This window comes from Vanellus vanellus (genome assembly GCF_965231255.1).
Source record: "Vanellus vanellus genome assembly, chromosome: 4".
Classification (NCBI taxonomy): domain Eukaryota; kingdom Metazoa; phylum Chordata; class Aves; order Charadriiformes; family Charadriidae; genus Vanellus; species Vanellus vanellus.
Window position 1 is genome coordinate 52,248,616 of NC_138909.1, and position 19,040 is coordinate 52,267,655.

Here is a 19,040-nt window from a genome sequence, read left to right on the forward strand (position 1 = left end):
GGGGTTATATTTAGAAAAAAAACTAAGTTTGGTGTTGCTGCCAGTATGAGCACATGGAGTTTCAATTTGTGGTTTCTCTTTATGCAGTACATTTTGAAATTGGAATTTAAAACAAAATATACATCTCCGTGTCTGACTGTGTATATAACAATTTGTCATTTCTTGGCGGGAATTTGAAACTATTTTTAGTGTTAAGAAATAGTCTTGTCTCCCTTTCCTTCACCTCCCTCCCCCCATCACGCTTCCAAATTACTCTTTAATCAACATTAAAAGATTGTTAGAACTTTCCAAACTCTTGAAGTAAGGAAAATAGTGACAGGAAATTAATAATTATTGAGGAATGGGGCTATATTTTCATTTCCTGGCCCCTTTGGAGTTAAATGTTGAGTTAGAGCCATTTGTCAAAAAGTTGAACAGAACAGTTACCTGCAGACTGATTTTAATGAACTCCATTCAAGAACAATGGTCTCTGAAAAAATATATATCATTAGGAGAATCAGGAAATCCTCCTAAAGCCAGAGCACTTGTGCTTTGTATTAGTGCTTGAATAAGAATAAAATCCCTCCCATGGGAGAGGTCTGGCAGTGGAGTTGGTGTGTTGCTCTTCAGAACCACAGGTTTTGTTAGCAGGGACATCAGCATGGAGTCTTTTGACCATCCACAACATGCACCATCTGCTGAACCTTGGGCATGGGATACCCGTCATTTGTCTGACCAGAATTACCTAACGATGCCATGGCGACAGCTTCAAGCTGACCACCATAATTTCCTAACCCACCTTCACACCTCAGTTTACAGCAGCAGTTGTCTCTGAACTCAGACCAGGATGAAGGTGGCCACAACCTATCAGTCCACTGCCTCTCCTCTCCATCCCCCTCCATGCGATAATCACCAAAGTGCCTGAACTAAATCATCTTTCTGCTCCACCTGTGAAGTCAGGGCTCTTCCCTGAGCTTGATCTTGACACATTCTGCTGAGCTCAGGTGTCTGAGAACATACAGAAGGCAGTACTGAGTCAGGGCAATGACTTTCCTTACCTGCTATTGCGTCACCCTACTAGTGGCTAAAAATTGATGACTAGGGAAGCATATAAGGACCAAATAAAAAATCATTGTGTCTCCCTGCGAGTTCCTTGAGCTCTAGGACATTGTGGCCTATGGATTTCCTAAGCACCTGGCTGCTGTCCCTGCAGTTAATATTTGGTTGTTTTTTCCTCTGTGATCTGGTGTAGTCACTTTTTGAAGCTTTGTAGACTTTTAGCCTCCACAGCATCCTGTGGCAAAGAGATCCACAGCTTAACTCAGTGTTGTATGAGAACATGCCTCATCATCTTGGTTTCAAACCTGCCACCTACTAGTTTCGTGGCTGACTTCCTTAAATCTTGTATTAGAAAAAAAAGTGAGCTGTCATTTCCTAATTGCCTTCTCCACATCTCTCTCCATTTTATAAATCAGAGCTGTTTATTCCATCCTTGTATGTGTGCCATACCATACCTTGGAAGCTTCTTTATATTTTTTCTAGCTTTACAATAGACAAGACAAGGGTTTTTAGGTAGCTGTAATTAATATTTTGAATTAGATTTACTTCTATAGACAGAAATACTAAACTGGCTTTTGGATCACAACACTTCTTGGATGCTTTGGGTTTTGTTTTGTTTTGTTTTTTTAAGATCTGGAAATGGTTTGTGTGCTCAATAGTGCGTTTATGGGTTTTTATGATTGTAGCTGGTCTAACAAGAGATGTCCATCCACGGGACTTACTTGTCTACATTCACTCGCAACTACAGTAGACGTTTTACCACACATTTTTTAAGATGGAGAATCTGGAACAGTATACACTATTCAAGATGTATTTGCGCCATAGATTTACAAAGTAGCATAAGGACATTTTCTATTTTATTCTCTATTCCTCTCCAAATAGCTCTTAAATTTAAACAAATGGGGGTTTTTTGACTGCTACTGAACATTGAGTTGCTTTTTATAAACTGTCTGCCATCCTTCCAAGATTTCTTTCCTAAAGGGTAATAGGTAAGAGCACATCTGAAGAGCATATCATTATGTGTATTAATTGAGGTGTTTTTTTTCTTAGGTGTGTTACCTTTGATTTATCAATGCTGAATTCCATCTGGCATTTTTTCATCAGTATTGTGGAGCTGATTTATTGCCTCTGCAAATCTTTGTAGTGAGCTTTCATTTTTACCCTGAGTGGTCCTGTCTAGGCTGGTGAGCAAGCTTCGTACTTTCCTAGACATCAAGGTCATTTATATATGTGTAGCACAGTGACCATTATTTCCTGCTCAGTGTTTCCTATCTTTTAGCCAGGTATGTATATTAAGGTCTTACCTATCTCACAGCAGGTTCTCTAACAGGCTTTGGTGAGGGACTTTGCTGATTGCATTTAAGAAATACAGTCAGACTTCATCAGTAAGTTCTTCCTTTTCTACGTTCTCACTAACTCCTTCAAAGAAGGAGGGTTTATCATCCTGTCACAAAAGCTGGTTGGATTATTCACCCATAAATAAATGTTATTTATTCATGTATCATGATCTTGTTCTTTATTATAAGCTCTGCCAACTTGCTTGGCACACATTTCTAACTTGTGTGATTCTGCTTGGAGTATTTTATTAAAAATTGGCATCACCTTCGCAACTTTCCCTTTCTCTAATACAAAGGCAGGTCTAAATGAGAGATCACACACCACAGCCAGGAGATCCATTATTTCAAACCTGCCTTTCTTGAGAACCCTTCAACGAATAGTATGCGATGCTGCCAATTTGTTGCTCCTGTTATTTCTTAATTTGTTCTATTTCTGACACTTGAAGTTGAGGCAGCCAATGTATGCATTAAGGCCTCATGGTGAGTAAAAATGGAAAATAAAAAGTCATTTCTCTTTTACACTGTTACCTTCTCTTATTACTACTTTCATATCTTCACCGTCTGCTGGTCTACATACTCTCTGCAAAGCATTCGTAAAATAGTTAGGTAATTATTTATAAATTTTTATGCCTTTTTTAAGTTGTTCCCAAACTCCTTTTTAGATTTTTTTGCATCTCCGTATTTAATCTACTGGAGATTGTTCTCTTCTTTTTTTCTCATTCGAACACGGCTTCACCATTTTTAGGAATACACCTACTTTCTTCTAAGAGCCTCCCTTATTCTGTTGCTTAGCTATCCCGTATTTTGTTTGTTTCTTTGGTCTCTGTACACTTCATTTTGATAGGTAGTATGCATTTGATCCAAGCTGTCAATAAGAAGGAATCCTCACGATTCTTTCATCTTCAGATAACCTCTTTGCTAGCTGGTGTTTCATGCCTCAAATAAACTGGAACAAGCATGTCCCTCACCAGTTGTCTCCTAGCCAATGCAGCTTTTGTAATTCTTTTCTTAACTTGTCAGTCTATCTTTACATTTTTGTTGCTTTTATTTGAGTTCCTTCAGCTGCTCAGCTACCTGTGAGGACTTGTATTCCTGATGAATCTTACGCTGACATTTACCTCTGCTTCTGGCAAATCCTCTGAAATCCAGGTAAAGTCTCAGCAGGTTTGAATAGACGTCTACTCATCGATGTCAATCACCAGGATGGCTCAGGTCCATGCACTTCCGTTTGTGCCTCCAGACAGTACCACGATGCCACACCACCATATAAATAAATGTAAGAGAACATTTGAATCCATTCTGTTTCCAAATGCCATATAAAGGCAAAGGCACTATGGCCTGAGGTTGGCACTGGAGAAAAAGTCAGCAGTATTTGGTGCCAAAAAAAATTAATTTCTTTGTTTCTTTGTTTCTCCTGGGTCCCTTTGCCTGTATCTCTCCACTCAATGAATATTCAATTATATCTTAGATAGCAGAACAATTTCAACAGGAAGGATTGAGGAGGAAACGTTGATAGTCACCTGATACACAGATGATGTAGGTTTAACACCCTGATCTGAATTAGGCAGATTGAAGGCCTGGGTCTCTGTCATTGCAAGCAAAGTCTTTGACCGCTTTTGTGCTATTGGCAATGCTGGGGCATGATGGGGAGGCAGGGGCTGGTCTCATCATTCGGTCAGAAATTCCATCCCGAAAAACCATAGCTGGAACTTACATTGGAAATTTTCAAATCTGACCAACCGGCATTTTAAATGGAAAAAAAAAAAAGTTCTTCTATCAAAAGCATTCTGGCTAGCAATCTTGTTAGCAAGTGACTTGGGAAGGTGGATACATTTCTCAAAAAATTATGAAGAAATTACTTACAAGGTTTCTCAGTGCAGTTTATTCTTAATGTCAGTGAACCTTGTAGCTTTAAAATAGGACAACTCAGAGACTACTACTGGCAACTCAGGGGATAGTAAATCCCTGCAATGTGATGAAATTCACCCTGCAATGTTCACAAACATAGGTCAACAGGAGGCTAAATGGATTCATAGGGTTTGGCAAGTGAGGTGGAAACTCTGAAGATTACTGACAGGCTAACATCATAATATCAAGGAATGACTCTTTTGAGTATCCATGGAAAGTGTACAGCAAACTCCTGGAAAAGAAACTTTAATGTGAAGCAGCCATCTATCCAAAGTCTGGATTTATGTTTCAGCTGAGCTTTATTAAGTGTTTCAGGAGCACAAACTCTGATGTGAAAGTTTAGGTTCCTTCAACAGGTGTTAGCTGTGTTGGGTGAAGATACTCAGATCTGTTGTGTTGGATGAAGCACAAGAGCCATGAGATAGAAAATGATGGCCACTAGGAGATAACAAGTTTCAGAAAGGATTGGAAATACAGATGTGGACATCTGTTTTTCATACTCATGACTAAAATTATATGTTTACTACACTGTAGCACAGATGTTAATCAACTTACGCATTTGTAAAACAAGCTGTCTGGTCATTTTGCAGTGTCTCACACGATTGGTAGGAATAGACTGTATTTTATTATTTTATAAAATCTTTCTAAAACAAAGGTCTGTACCAGAAGCAAGGCATTATTTGTGTCAGGAATAAGGTGTATCCAGTAGTCCTTTCTCAGAAAAAGGGAACGATGGAAGATATTTTAGGGATCTCCATTTTTCAGTACCAGTTCTGAGATTTAAGAAAAACTTGTTGAGCATTTGAGAGTGCCAAAAAAGTCATTCATATTTTTAAAATCTTCAGTGAAGGCCATTGCCTCACAGTTTGAATCATGTAACATGGATGGATTATCCCCATGCTATGAAAATATAATTCCATGGTTTTTTATGAATTGAAATATTTCTCCTCCATGATACCTTTTCACCATCAGAGCTGCTTTTGAAAACCTCCACATTATAACAAGGCTCCTTGGCAGAAACAGTAGTGTCACCTGACATTTCTACCTGAGAAAGGGTCAAATTCGCAGCGGTTTTCGGGGGAAAAAAAAAAAACAAAACCATTGATCATGCACTAGAAATGTGCACACATATTTGCAAACCTCACTGGGAGCAAAGTCAGCAGCCACTCATGTTAGGGTCCAGACTGAGGTGGAAGGGTTGTCCTCTGCGAAGAAGACCTGGTGGTATGGGACAAACACAAGAGCCTGCAAGTTCGTATGCTAGGTCTTTTCCTTTATCAGCTCCAATCATTAAATATTATTTGTTGTCTTCAGTGAACTTCCACCTTAGCTATTGGTTTGGGGAGACTGGCAAACTCTACCCAGTTGAGTCCAGTATTAAATAATAAAAGTGCTGATGAACAGGGTATGAAATTGTGCTGGTGCCTACCCTCACACTGCCAGGCATCATTTCATACCCTTTCTAATAGTTTTTGGTTTTGTATCGTTCAAATTAGTTCTTTAGTTGCTAAACTCATAGCTCTTAAGAACAACGCATGCATTTACTTTCCTTATGGATATGAAAAAAATGGTTAGCATGTATTTTATACTTTGATACAAAAGATACTTTGACCTAAAAGGTACCCGGGTTTCAATTTCTAAACACCTGGTCTGGCAAGCTGAATTTGCTCAGAAGTCATGTGGCAGCAATAATTTACAGGCTGAGAGAGAGGGAGAGGATCTTCACATCTAGTACAACCTCTCTATCGCTGGGTGCTGTGTCAGTCTTGATTTTACAACATTGCTTCCATCATAAACACATCTGTTATATCCTTGTTGGATCACTTTGTTTTAGTGCTCATTTAAAATGAATATGGTTTTGTAGTGTTTGAGAAATCACAGTTACAAAGCAAAAAAACATAAAATTCAGCATAACTGAAGTGTTTGTTAAAAAAAAAAAATGAAGCCAGCCTGTCACACTTGTATTTTATTCCGCCCTGGTGCTGGAATAATTCCCTCCAGAAGAAAAACAGAAAAAGTCTGAACCTCAAGAGGGAAAACAATTCAGTCCAGACTAAGGGTATTTCAGACAGTACCAGAAGAAAAACTCCACATAAAGGGAGTTGTTTCAAGCAATAAGGGCTTTAAGGTTGTTTCCACAGAGTTTCAGGGCTGTCACTTTCTATGGTGAAATGTTATTCCTGTTCAATATGCCAACTTTTTTCTGTTTTATGTGCCTGAAGGCGAGCCTTTTCATAAGAGCCTGTGTTCCCAACACCTCTAAGAACCAGAACTTTTTCACACAGGAACCGAGATCCGGATTTCTAGGTGTCAGCGTACCTGATTGTAAATGAAGGCGTATGTTTATAATGCTGTCGTTTTCCTTGTTAGGGAGGAAACTTATTGTTAATACTGGAGGGGCAAACTGTACATTGTGAATTTGTGCAAGAATCCAGCAAGAGCACATCAGCTCTCTGACAGGAAGGACCCAAAGGAAGGAATTAGCAGGACCGGATGTGGGGCTTTCTGACAGACGGCCAAACCTAAGAGGTCAAAATAAGAAGCTAGTGCAAAAACAGATTTATGCTTAAATTGAAATGCACACAATTCCTATTTCTATCGCTGTGCCCTGGATTAAGCAATTATTGTGTGCTAGTTTACGAATCCAAAAGCCCTGGGCTCAACGAGCCACCCATTTCACCATAAATTAGGCTGCATTCAACAATGCTGCAGTGGCAACATTTCTAGCGGTATTATACCCGCTTTCTTCCCCAAAGGGACAGGGTTCTGCATGAACTTGCCCAGTGATGTACATCCCAGGCCCTGCTTTGGAGCACCGTGCAGCCACGCCATCGCAGGCAGCCACCCCAGCTAAGTCTCGCTGCAGATTTCCCTCTCTCTCAACCCTATTCACCACCTCGCCCAGTTTCTAAGAACAAGGTGATATTCTTCAGTCTGGAAGGGAATTGTTCCCATTGCATAAGATGGACTGTCAGAAATGCACAGGATCCCCTTTCCTGCACGTATGAGGCTTTGTTCATGCAGACCACGTAATCACAGCAATAAGTACCTGCTTCTTGAGGCAGGCGAGCAAACGTCTTGCAAGAACAGTGTAAGAACCCACATTCGGAAATTCAGTCTGAAGGTGCTGACCTGTGCTGAAAATAACCTTGACAGATTGCAGGGGCAGATTCATTGCTTTGCCACAGCATCTCATGGCCTTAACTATGCAGCTGGCAAATATTCAGCTGGCAGGTAAGCTTCTCCTTCAAATCTGTCCCTTATTACCTGGGTGGGGATGGTGCCTTGGAGTGAAGCCCCTTGTTTCAAGTGCCTCACGTTTAACTTGATCCTGTTTTTCCAGGTCAGGCATCTCCAGAAGTAAATATCCTACAAATGGAAGATATTTAACAACGCTTTTGGTGAGGGATGACCCAGAGGAGTTTCCAGCTCCATGCCTAAGAACTGCTTTATTAGGGCCAACAATTTTCTATACTTGTTTTCATCACTGTGTTTTAGACATGCTTAGCGAGCTGTTAGCATCAAAACATCATTCCTTATTCAGTTCTGCCCCTCACTATTGCTGGAAGGCACCACAACCACAAAGGGGGAACACCGTTTCGCTCCCTTCCCTTGAAGAGCAGGGGGCAACTCATTGAATCAGAAGTTGATCCACATGAGAAGAACGGGAAGCTGAACACAGCACCTGGAAGCGTACCTGTGTTATCCCAGGGGACATCAGGTTTCTTTCTACCCACAATGGAGTTTTCATCTCTCTCCTTTTCACACCAGCTGTGAGAAGCAGCAAAGTGGCTGGTGGCTACGCATGGGACAGCTTTACCAGGTAAGAAGATGCCGCTAGGACTTGTAAGCTGTATGGTGGCACTGATTAACACCATCTTCACTCATTCCATCTGCCCATACCCAGGGTGCAAGTGCCCAGGCCGCACACCGCATGTCCCCTGGGGCCTCCCTTCCACGGGCAGGGAGCAAGGCACAGAGCTTGCACAGCTGCTCCCTCATCCCAAAAGGTCACCGTTCCTCTCCCATGAGCCAGAGCTGGAGGAAAATACGAGGGCACAAATTGCTGCTGAAATGGGGCACACAGAGGCATGGGTACAGTGCTTCTGAGGTAATTGCTGAGGTGGCGTGGCTTTGGCAAGATGTCAAAACGCACAGCTGGCTAATATAGACCCTTCTTTTCTCCAGAGCCACCTCAGAAGCAGCTATTGATTCTTAAGGCAGTAATATTCATCTGGCATCTCATTCATTCCAAGTTAATTGCTTAAATGGGTGGAAAAGGAAATTTGTAAAATGAAATGTGCTGCTGCATCAGGCATAAAGGAAACTTCGTCCCTATTAAGCTGGAAATGCTTCCCAAAGACAACACATAGGCTTTACTGTGCCGAGGCACTTAAGTTCAATTCTTCAGTGGGGCCACTGTTTAAAGAGAGCGTTACTAACTCGGTCACAGCAAGCTTCTGTACCTCAGCTTCCCAGTCACTCAGTTTACTCTTCAGGATGGTTTCCCCTACAGCTTAAAAATATGACCTTGGAAAGAATCACTAAATAAGTAAATACTTGAGTCTAGCAGGATTTTCTTCCTACATCCAAATGCTGGCACGGGGTTGAAGCCTTGCGACTATGTCCTATCTGCTAAGGAGACTTCTGTTGGTATTAAGTGGCATATTGTTTAGAGAAATAACACATTTTCGTTGGGGAAGGAGAAAACATTCCAAATAAGCTGCTGGTCAAACACACTTCTTTATGCATGTCAGCAGCTTGGGAAGAAGAAGGAGAAGAGAGCAGCTTCGTTTTAAGTGTTTCTTTGAAGAACAGTTCCAGTTTACTTTACCATGAATTTCTCCTTCAGAGTGCTTCTCATTTTCGGGATGCAGTTTTGTGTTTCCTTCTCTCAGATGACTTTTTTCACAAACTATATAGCAGTGGTCCTTTAAGAACTGGCTGTTTCACCTCTGTAAATAAAGCTACTTTAGTAACTCCATTAATTCCTTGCATTTGCTATTACTACCATACAAAATACATTTTCTGCAGAGATAATAGCAGTGCAGCTATTTATTTAATTATTGAAAGCAGTTGGCACCTTTTTAAAGAAGCTCTTTTAATGGTTTTATTCATTATTGGGTTTTAATGCCATTTCCATTTGTGACTCCCGCTGTACTGGCTCACTGTTAGGTAATTCTGGAGAAGTTTCTTTTCCCTGAACGTAAGGCCTGAGGAAGGTCTGTGCGATGTTTAAGGGATTAGCCCAGGATGCCATCTTGGGGTCTGCTGCCTTTAGCTTCCTGTGCCTGTGAGCAATTTTCTCAAGAAAAAAAACATTGAAAGGAGATTTTTATCCTCTCCTGAGTGTTTTTTCTTCCTCAGCTCTGGTACTGCTCTGTGACAAGCCAGTCTCTCTTTTCCACCTTAGCTATCAACAGCCTCAAGGAGCCAATGCAACCAACGACTGCCAAAACAGTGACCTATTCCCATGCTCCAATGGTCCTCAAGGCTCTCCAGCTCGGTGGCAGCAGGGTAAGCCATACTTTTCCATCTCCTGTGGGTTCCCAATCCAGTTGCCCTGTTCCCAGCCTTAGTTCAGGGCCCCGGAGTGCTCTGAGAGTGCACCATACTACTGGAGAACATATCCTCCACCTGCGAGTGCCTGTTAGGTTAAGTTTTCAAGTTTTCTCCAAGGACCCCGAAAAAGACTTTTTTTTTTCTTTTCTTTTCTTTTTCTTTTCTGAGGAGAATGCCATATCATTGCATTCAGGCTTTTGTTCAAGGGGCAAAGTACAAACCACAGTGCAGTGAAAGTTTGCAGGTGGCTTACTTGCAATGATGGTAGGGCTGATCTAACAAGGGTATGGTTGCATGGTCAGTACAAGAGTTAAAAGTTTCAGGCAGCCAGAGATGATAAGTGAGTGAGAAAAAGAGGAGGAGGAACTGAAAAGAGCTAAAGGGACCTGCCAGAGTTTGAAATGGAGTAAGGCAAATCCAGAAGAACAGGGCTGAGAAAAAGTCAGGAATTTCTTGAAAGTGGCAGAACAAGCTTGGTGCAGTTTGGTGCAAGTCTGTAGCTGTGAATTCACCAGCCCTCCTTCAGGCCTTGGCAAAACAGGCAATAACTCCTTGAACTGGGTAGTCTCTCATATCCTGCCTAAAGGAACATTTTAGCTGCTTTCTCGGTACTGAAACACTTCACTTTGCTGTGGAAGGAGATAGCTGAAATGAAGTAGATGATGACAGCACTATTTGATGCTCAAGCAATTGGAACGCCATTGCCTCGCTGGGTGACTGGCTTCACCAAGACTGAGGAAAAGCAAGTTTAACCTGGACCTTTGCACTTTAAGCCTATCCTTTTTCTATCAGGCATGGACACAGGCAACAAATAATTCCCTCCCTGTCCACATCAGCAGCTTCCCTAGCTTCTGGAGAAACCGTCCCACCCTGTTCACTGGGTTTCCAACTTCAGTACTGCTCCCAGGATTTGGCTGCTTTACTTTCTGCATAACAACACAAAGCTAAAAGCATCCATAAGACTCTCTTAGAGTGAAAATAAGGAGGCTGACAAAAATGAAGGCATTAATACTCATTCCCACTCATGTGCCACCTCTCCATATCCTTTTGGCTCTTGTTTTACACTTGCTAGTGCTGCATATAGGTTAGAAGTAACTTCTCTCTTGCTCTTTTTAAGGCACTGTTTTTAAACATAGGAGATTTCGGCAAAACAGCCCCCACAAACATTGAGGAAGTACATCTGAAGAACAATGAATTTCATCTGGGGGAGGTGGAAATGAGTCACAAGAGAAAGGCACTTGTAAGAAAAAAAAGCCCCTAAGAAGAAAGACTTTAACACTGCACCTTTGAATATAAAAAGCACTTTGTCTTTGAAGTCGAAACAGTGCTGCCGGGAGGAGGTGTCTTACAGTGTGCATAGTGTCAACACAACCTACCGATGTAGAAATTCAGGGTAGCCACCATCAGCCCACGTCTGTCATTTCTGCTCTAAGGCAGATTGGCTGAGTGAAAAGCGAGCCTTACCTGTGACACAGTTCAATGCTGTAACGGTGGGAGGCTCTGCCCAGAATCGTAAGCTTTAATGCAGCATTTCACAACCCCATATAATATTTAAGTGAAGCTTATAAAAGAAAAAGGCTGATAGATACTTACTCAGGAGTTTGTTTGTGATTTGGCTGAGGATAGACTTCCAGAAATCTGTGACCGATGTTCTGCACTCTCGTACATCAATGCACTGAGTGTTGTAAATGGTTATCGAGTAACCTCCGTTTCAGAGGAAGGGTGTACAAGTTCAACAAAACACTGGTGTCCAAAGGAGCCTGTGGTGAAGGAGCCCTCTAAAGAGCTATTAATCGGGCTAAAAAGAAAACCTTGTGAGAACACTTTAGCTTTCATAAGTTTTCTGCCCCTGGGGAGATGTGTAAGGAGGGAACTGAAAGATACAGCAACACACTCATATTTGCCTGTTTGTTTGCCTTGGTGTCAGTTATCTGGTACTTGGTAAATGCAGGAATTGTATTCCCTGAACCGCGAGAATGATGAAATTTTGCTTTCTTCATCTGCTGTGGTTCTGGCAAGAGATAAAGAATAACTAAAATGAAGTTATCAGGAAAACTGATGGTTGAACCCTGGAATTTCGGAGCTGTGCTCAGGTTTAACTGACCTCTCTCAATAAGGAGAGCACTCACTGCCTTCAGATTTTAAGCTGAATTCCTGAATAAATGTGCAAAGCCTCTCAAAGTCTTGAGTTTTTTATATGGAGGCTCTCTTGCAAGTTTTCCAGTCAATCTGCCTTCCAGAGAGATTAGAAATGGTGCTAGAACGACTCATTTCTGGCATCCAGGACAAACTGGGAGTCACAAATCGCTCTAGTCCAGGTTGAGTTCCAGAAGTAAGGGAAGAGTAGTGCAGAGCATTCAGTTATTCTGTTATTGTTTCCTCTATGAAAAGATTGTCATTAATATAGCTGGACAAACTGGCTTTGCTTCATTTCCAGCCTAAATGAACAACTTGGTCTCAGTTCACCTTTGATGTACAACAGCAAAAATGAGAAAAAAAGCTCAACAATACACTAATAGATTCCAGAAATGCTGTACAATGTCAATAAAGAAGTCACTGAGCCATTTCAAAAAATGTGAAGTATTTGCAAGATACGATGAAGTGAAATAAATTGTTCCTCTTATGGCTCATAAAAGAAGCCCTAATGAAATGTACAAAGGATTCCAATTATTATCTTATCAGAAAAAAAAAAATTTATTCCAGTTAAATTGTAGCAATTTATTAATAAGGGTTTTTTTACCTATAAACTAGCTTGATTTGTAGCATGTCATTTCCACTGAGAGCGAATTTCAGTCTAATAGAAAATCCTGTTTTGTTAACTGGTTTCATAGTTTTTCATGTAAATATTCCATAAATGCTCACGTCTCTGCAAATCCAAAGTGAAAGCCATTTTCTCAGAAAATGTAAGGAAGAAATCTAATAAAATAAGTAAAAGGCTAATAGGTCTAATAAGAGACATCTGATTCACAGTAATTCCAAAGTCACCTTGGGATTAGATGTCTGTGAAAACTGGTTTTCCTCCATGCTAAAGGAGGAACTGAGGTGTCCAAAGTCACCTCCAGACAGGCAGCAGACAACTGGCAGGAATCTTAATTTTGAAGAAAGGTTCCTCCAGTGATACCCGGGCAGCACACAGGCTCCAATTTCCTCCCATGGAGTTGAGCCTCCGCTGGTTTTGTTCTTCAGCTGTAAAATGGAGGTGCCTACTGTATTTTCCTTCCACACCAGCGCATTGCGAGACTGACCCAGATTAAAACTTTCAACAGCTCTCTCTGAGGAATTGGGGTAGTGGAAGTGTCTGAGATGTTGTTTTTCGTTGCAGCACCAAGAATGATATCTGCTTGATCATCTGACAGCTAAAGGGACTGATTTCTATGCAACCTCAAGGAAAATAATTTGAGAATGTTAGATTTCCATTTCTCATTACCTTGTCTCCCTTCTCACGGGGTACCAGCTGATTTGAGATATAGGCTACATTTTTGGATTTACAGAATAAGATTAAGTATTGCTAACTATGGATATCACTATTTATTCAGCTTGTCAAAATGGATTTTTTACTGCCTAGAAGGGAGTGTCTGCTATTTCCATTTTCCTGAGAAAAATGGGAGTTAAGACATATATCTGGAAGTAGCCTATAGTCATGACACATGAGATCACAGACCTCTGACCACACCAGAGGTTTCAAAAAGAATTTAAACACCTTAAATATTGTGGTGGGCTTGGTCACACTGTCCTACCAAGGCCATTTTAGGCTGGTTCAGGTAACTGGATCCAGTTGTCCAGAATCTCAGTACTACCGCTGTGATGGCAGCTTACTTTATTGCTATATTTTATTTTCACCCAGTGTGGGTGAATGCCAAGAACCTCATGAGGGTTAGCTGTTAGTGTCTAAGAGGATATTAGCTATAGAATCCAAAATGTAGAATCTCTTGTTGCATTGGTTCATCCATACACACATATTTGGTTTTAATTTCCAACCACTTTATCTTGAGACTCCTTCCTATGTAACTGATAGAAAGGTACATACACCTTCGTAAGTGTGATTTCTGGGGAATATACTCCTAAATTAACAGCTTGGTCTCCAAAGAAGAATCTGGTAAAAGAAAAAAGGTTATTCTGAAAAATACCACTGTTTATAGTGTCCCTGTAGATCATTATCACTCCCAAATGGCTGCAGACCTCACAGTGCCTGGAGAATGTAGGAAATCTTGTGTTTTATCATGAAATGTTTTTTTTAATACACTTAAAAAAAAAAACAAAAAACAACACCCTCTGCTGAAATTCCTGTATTCCTGTACATTCAAAGGCAAAATGTAAACGTCTCCCTAGAGAACAGTCTACTGGATGATTGCGGAAGAGGAGAAAATTAAATTCAGGTGAATATATAATAAAAAACAACTACTTGCATGTAACTACATTATTATAATTCATGTGGGCATCGCTAACCTCTTGCTGAATTCTCAGAGATGACAAAACTAATTTGTGGCAGTGCATTAATGTTGAAACGTCACGCTTGAGCACAGTGTTTTTTCATTCTCCAAAATTATATCATCTTGCTTAGTTTTCTGAAAGGAGCTTTCCACCTCTGCTTATCACCAGCCACATTTTTGGGTTTTCTAAGGTTTTTTACAGCTCTTATTTGTTGCTTCCTTTTTTTTTTTTTTTTTATTTTAAGGGAAAGAAACTCTGCCATTAGAGAACTGTTATAGATCCCTTTTCGTCTGTGGGGCTGTTTCTGCATGGCAAGCTTTTGGGTCAGGACTGACTCCACCAGTGGCCACTTGACACCTAATAACCTTCATAGCTGCATAACTTCATAGCTTTGCCTTTGGGAGCAGAATAAGAATGGGCATCAGCAGGAAGAGTATGGGCCTACCTGAGATACCAGTGCCAACCAGGATGGCCTTCTTTGCCCACCAAAGAGGCCCTCTACTCAGCTTTCTGTAGGGCAGATACATACACAGGTCCTGAATCGGCTGAGGCAGTCCTGCACTCAGGGGCACCCAAGGGAAACCCAACAGGAACACCTGGATGTTTGCATCCTCACCAGTAAATAGGTAGCCCTCATAACAGGGTGGGCAAACCCTCTCCATCTCATGGATTAACACTTCATCATTACAATTCACAGAATCTAACAGCCTGTTATTATTTTCATAATTGTTACTGGTGTAATTCTGGCTGGTTTTCCCCTTTTTCATGCTCAATGAGGAAATGGTTTCTTTGGGAGGAGAATTCTGAGCTGCCATTAAAAGATAATCCTCAATGCTTCTCTTGACATATTGTGCAGGGGCAACTTGGCAATAGTGTGCAGGGGCAACCTGGCAATAGTGTGCAGGGCACCTGGTATGGCATTATTCAAAACCATATTTATTTTTGTCATAAACATGTAAGATCAGATGAAAACTTGTTAGTTTTCTGACTTCAAGAAAGGAGGCTGAGGTACTTTCCTATTGCATGGAAGAGAAGCCACTGGAGATGGGTAGACTTGAGCTGAAGATCCTACTGCACTTCATACAAAACAAGAACTTGAATCCGGACCTTCTTGTACTCCAGTGGTACCCGAACCACAAGCCAGACAGGCAAGGTGGGAAATCCTCTTTCTTGCTCATGTTCCAAAAGGTAAGACTTTTGTTATGGTGCAGGAAGAAACACCTCAAAACTGGTAATGGTTTTGTGAAATGGAGCTGGCAGCCTCCCCCAGGGGACTGCCCTCCTGCTGATCACCTTCTGCTGCCCCCATACGCAGACAGCTCTCCTCTCCCAGCAGGAATGGGCAGTGAGGGTGTGGGACCACCAGTCTCACAGCAGCAACAGTGGGATTTGAACCTGGGTGTTCCATTGTGTATGCAATGATTCTAATCACTGCCATTTCACATCGATTTTGTGAACTCACCCTCTGACTTCATTAGAAATGCCCCAAAACTAAATAAGCTAATTTGCTAAATATTGTCAACAATCAGGTTTGTGTTGTCCTGAGAAAGATTATCTTCCTGTTTTGGGGTATAAGTCTGAAAACAATCAATTCTTTATCCTCTTCTACCTAAGCACCTCAGAATCCACAAAGTAGTTATCCCCTCATGTACAGAGAGGTTGCAAGCGTATTTTTGATTCCATTCATAGATGAACAACCATAGCACAGAGCAGAGAAGGGATTTGCCCAGGGCCATACAGATACTTCGTGGAGGAGCAGAGACTTGAACCAGCTTTCCCACATTCCTTCTCTGGTTCAGTAAGAGACCAAGATGATTTCAGCCAGTAGACGTTACAGGGTTCTTCCTCTGACTCTGGTCTCACATTTCACAGTGTAGCAGCCAGGTACAATATTTTCTGCAAGTTTGTTTCGTTTTGCTAGTGTTCCCATTTACGTGCTTTCCTATGGGCGTGCTCAGTATTTCCCTGAGAAAATTTTGTTGGGGGGGGAAAGAAAAAAAGGGATTTTACCATTTGCCAAAGTTCTCCAGGTTTAGGAGTAGCATGGTGAGATTGGCACTTGTGATGGTAGTGCACACTTCATGCAAGTCATAGGCAAGTGGACTTTCTGCAAATCTCTTGTTTCTTCTTCACCAAGTTGCTCGTATGTACATGAATCCCTTTTTTCTTCCAGGGTTTCCTATTTAGAAATATGCAATACCTGCTCTGTCCTCTTCTAGGCTGTAGGAACGATACGTTGTTTTTTGCCATCTCCAAAATATCTCCACTGGGAAAATCCAGAAGCTCCTTACGTCTTGTAAAATTTTGGTGTAAGCAATGCTCTAAATTGTAGAGATTATGCTTACTTAAAAATGCAACCATTTTCTACAGTGTAGCCCAGCATTTCTCAAACATAATAGGAAGAACGGACGGGAAAAAAAGAGATGATTCATTATTTTTGTATCTTTACCGCATTGGTAAGTTCTAAAACAGTGCACATGAGAGAAGAAAAAGGTTTTGAGGGATTCTCATGACAGTTAGCATTTCTGAATGTGCAAAACAAATCACTGTAAAACTCATTTGATTTATCGTCACATCACTGTCTGTGGTAATTTCAGTCTGAGGTTAACACCTGTATGTCAGCAGAGATTGTGGGCAGATATATGAGGTGGAGGACAGAACAGCAGTAACACTGTCCACTGCTTTATTAATTATCTGATAAAAGATTGCTGGTGAAAAAAATACGTGCCATACTGTCCTGACATTCAATGCCCTTTTGTGTGTGAGCAGTTTCACTAAGGCTTCTTGGTTCCAAATATTTTTAGAACTGTTCCTGGTATTTTCCTACTTAGTTCTCATATATATCATACTTCACAAGGTTCCCCCTGTGCTCAGCTCTCCTAGATGGCAGAATTTTTAAGGACACTGGTTTGTGAAACACAACTGGCATCTATATCCCTTATAAGAAATAACACTCAGGAGAGAGATTTCTGCAGTGGTCATGAAAGAATAGCAGAATTTAGATTCATTGACTGCTGCAGGAAAACTGCGGCATTCCCTTCATAAAATATGATGATATAAAGTGCTCATCATAGAAGCAAGATGTCTTATACCAACACGTATACCTTTATGTGAAATACAAAATTACTAGTCAGTTCAACACTCATGCAAATTACCAAACGTGGCTCCAAAACAGGCACCGTGTGGCCAGTGCCAGTGTGAGTGAGGTCTGCTGCTCCTCTGCCTCCATGAGCCTGATCCAGAAGTTCGTGGATGCTATCACCTCATTGATGCATCAGACATGTGGGGCCTCGCTTGTGTCTCTAACCACAGGCGACTCCACGGCTCTGTGCCTCTGAGAAATTATGTGCCAGAGTGCCGCTCTCCTTTGGAAACGGCGTTGTGACATCCCGGGGAGAAGCACCCAGGGGGGGTTAAGGAAGGTTTCTGGGCAGCAGCTGAGCTAATTCCTGCTCTCATTTCCACCAGAATAAACCCAAAACCGTGTGACAGAAGCAGAGAAGCACATCAGCGCCTTAAATCCAATGTAACCGAGATCCTTCTGCGCCTGCACACAGCAGCGCCTTCCTTGTGGACATGGGCACGTACCGCCTGGGAAGGATTTGGCCCAGAGCTTGTGGAGTTTGTCCTCATTCCCCCTCTAGACGAGCTCTCCTTGTAATTCCAAAAACGTAGTTCAGTAGCTCTGCACAGCTTGGCTGATGACGAGAGGAGGCAGAGCAACTTTGGAAACACAAACTGGCACGGGGAGAGAGTCTTTTTGGCTTCGGAAGGACAGCGCACACGTTGGGAGCCAGAATGTGTAAAGACTTTTGTTCACAAACAGAAATCCCTTGTGCTGACAGGCTCCGAACAGGGCTGACGCTCTTGTGAACGCAATATGAAAGTTGCCTTGTATTGGGACTAGCCGAGTGAACTGTTTGCAGCAAACAATTGACTCAGAAAATTTAATGGTAGGAGGATGGTCCTCCAATGTTAAAAAAATAAAATAAATGAGCTGTGAATGCTCTGCTGCTTTGACTTTGTTCTTTCTTTAAAATCACCCAGCAAATGTTTCAGGCGAACATGCTCCAGCCCAAGGCTGGCTCATGGCGTGCTTGTTACAAATATTCATTATTCAGGGTGTGATACTCGGTCTATAGGGTGACCCATATCCATGGCTGTTGCCTATTTGTATCTCTGGAGCAAAGAACTGGTCCTTGCAGCAGCTCTGTGAATTGGGGACTTACTTGCCCCACCTTCCGCATGACAAACTGAGGTTAATAGGGCCAGACCCCTTGGCACCAAGTCACACGTGGAACCTACAGCCAGATTGGTCTTGTTGTATCTCAGCAAAACATCATGATGTCAGAGCCATGTCTTTTTCTGGCAAAATTGTTATCTTCCTGATACAGGCTGGTTACAAAAGGGTTTTTCACTATCAGGCAAGAAAGTAAAATGCCCACACAGACGCTCTCTCCTGGATTCATCTCACTCACCTGAGGAGGGATGGACTGTCCTCTGGACAAACTGCTGTTTCCATAAACTATAGATGGGGCATAAAGGGGCCAAACGACTCTCTTCATGTTTGCTGTGGAGGGAAGAGGCTGAAGCCAGATTGTGCTGAAGTTTCTGTTTCTGATCAAAAGCCCTATATTTTGCAAACTATTTCTTTCTATTTTCTTCTCAAATTAATTTCAGACTATTTTCAAAAAACGAATGACTCAAATGTCACTTTTCTCTGTGAACTTTCATATGTTCCAGCTTCTCCAGAGCAAGTATTCT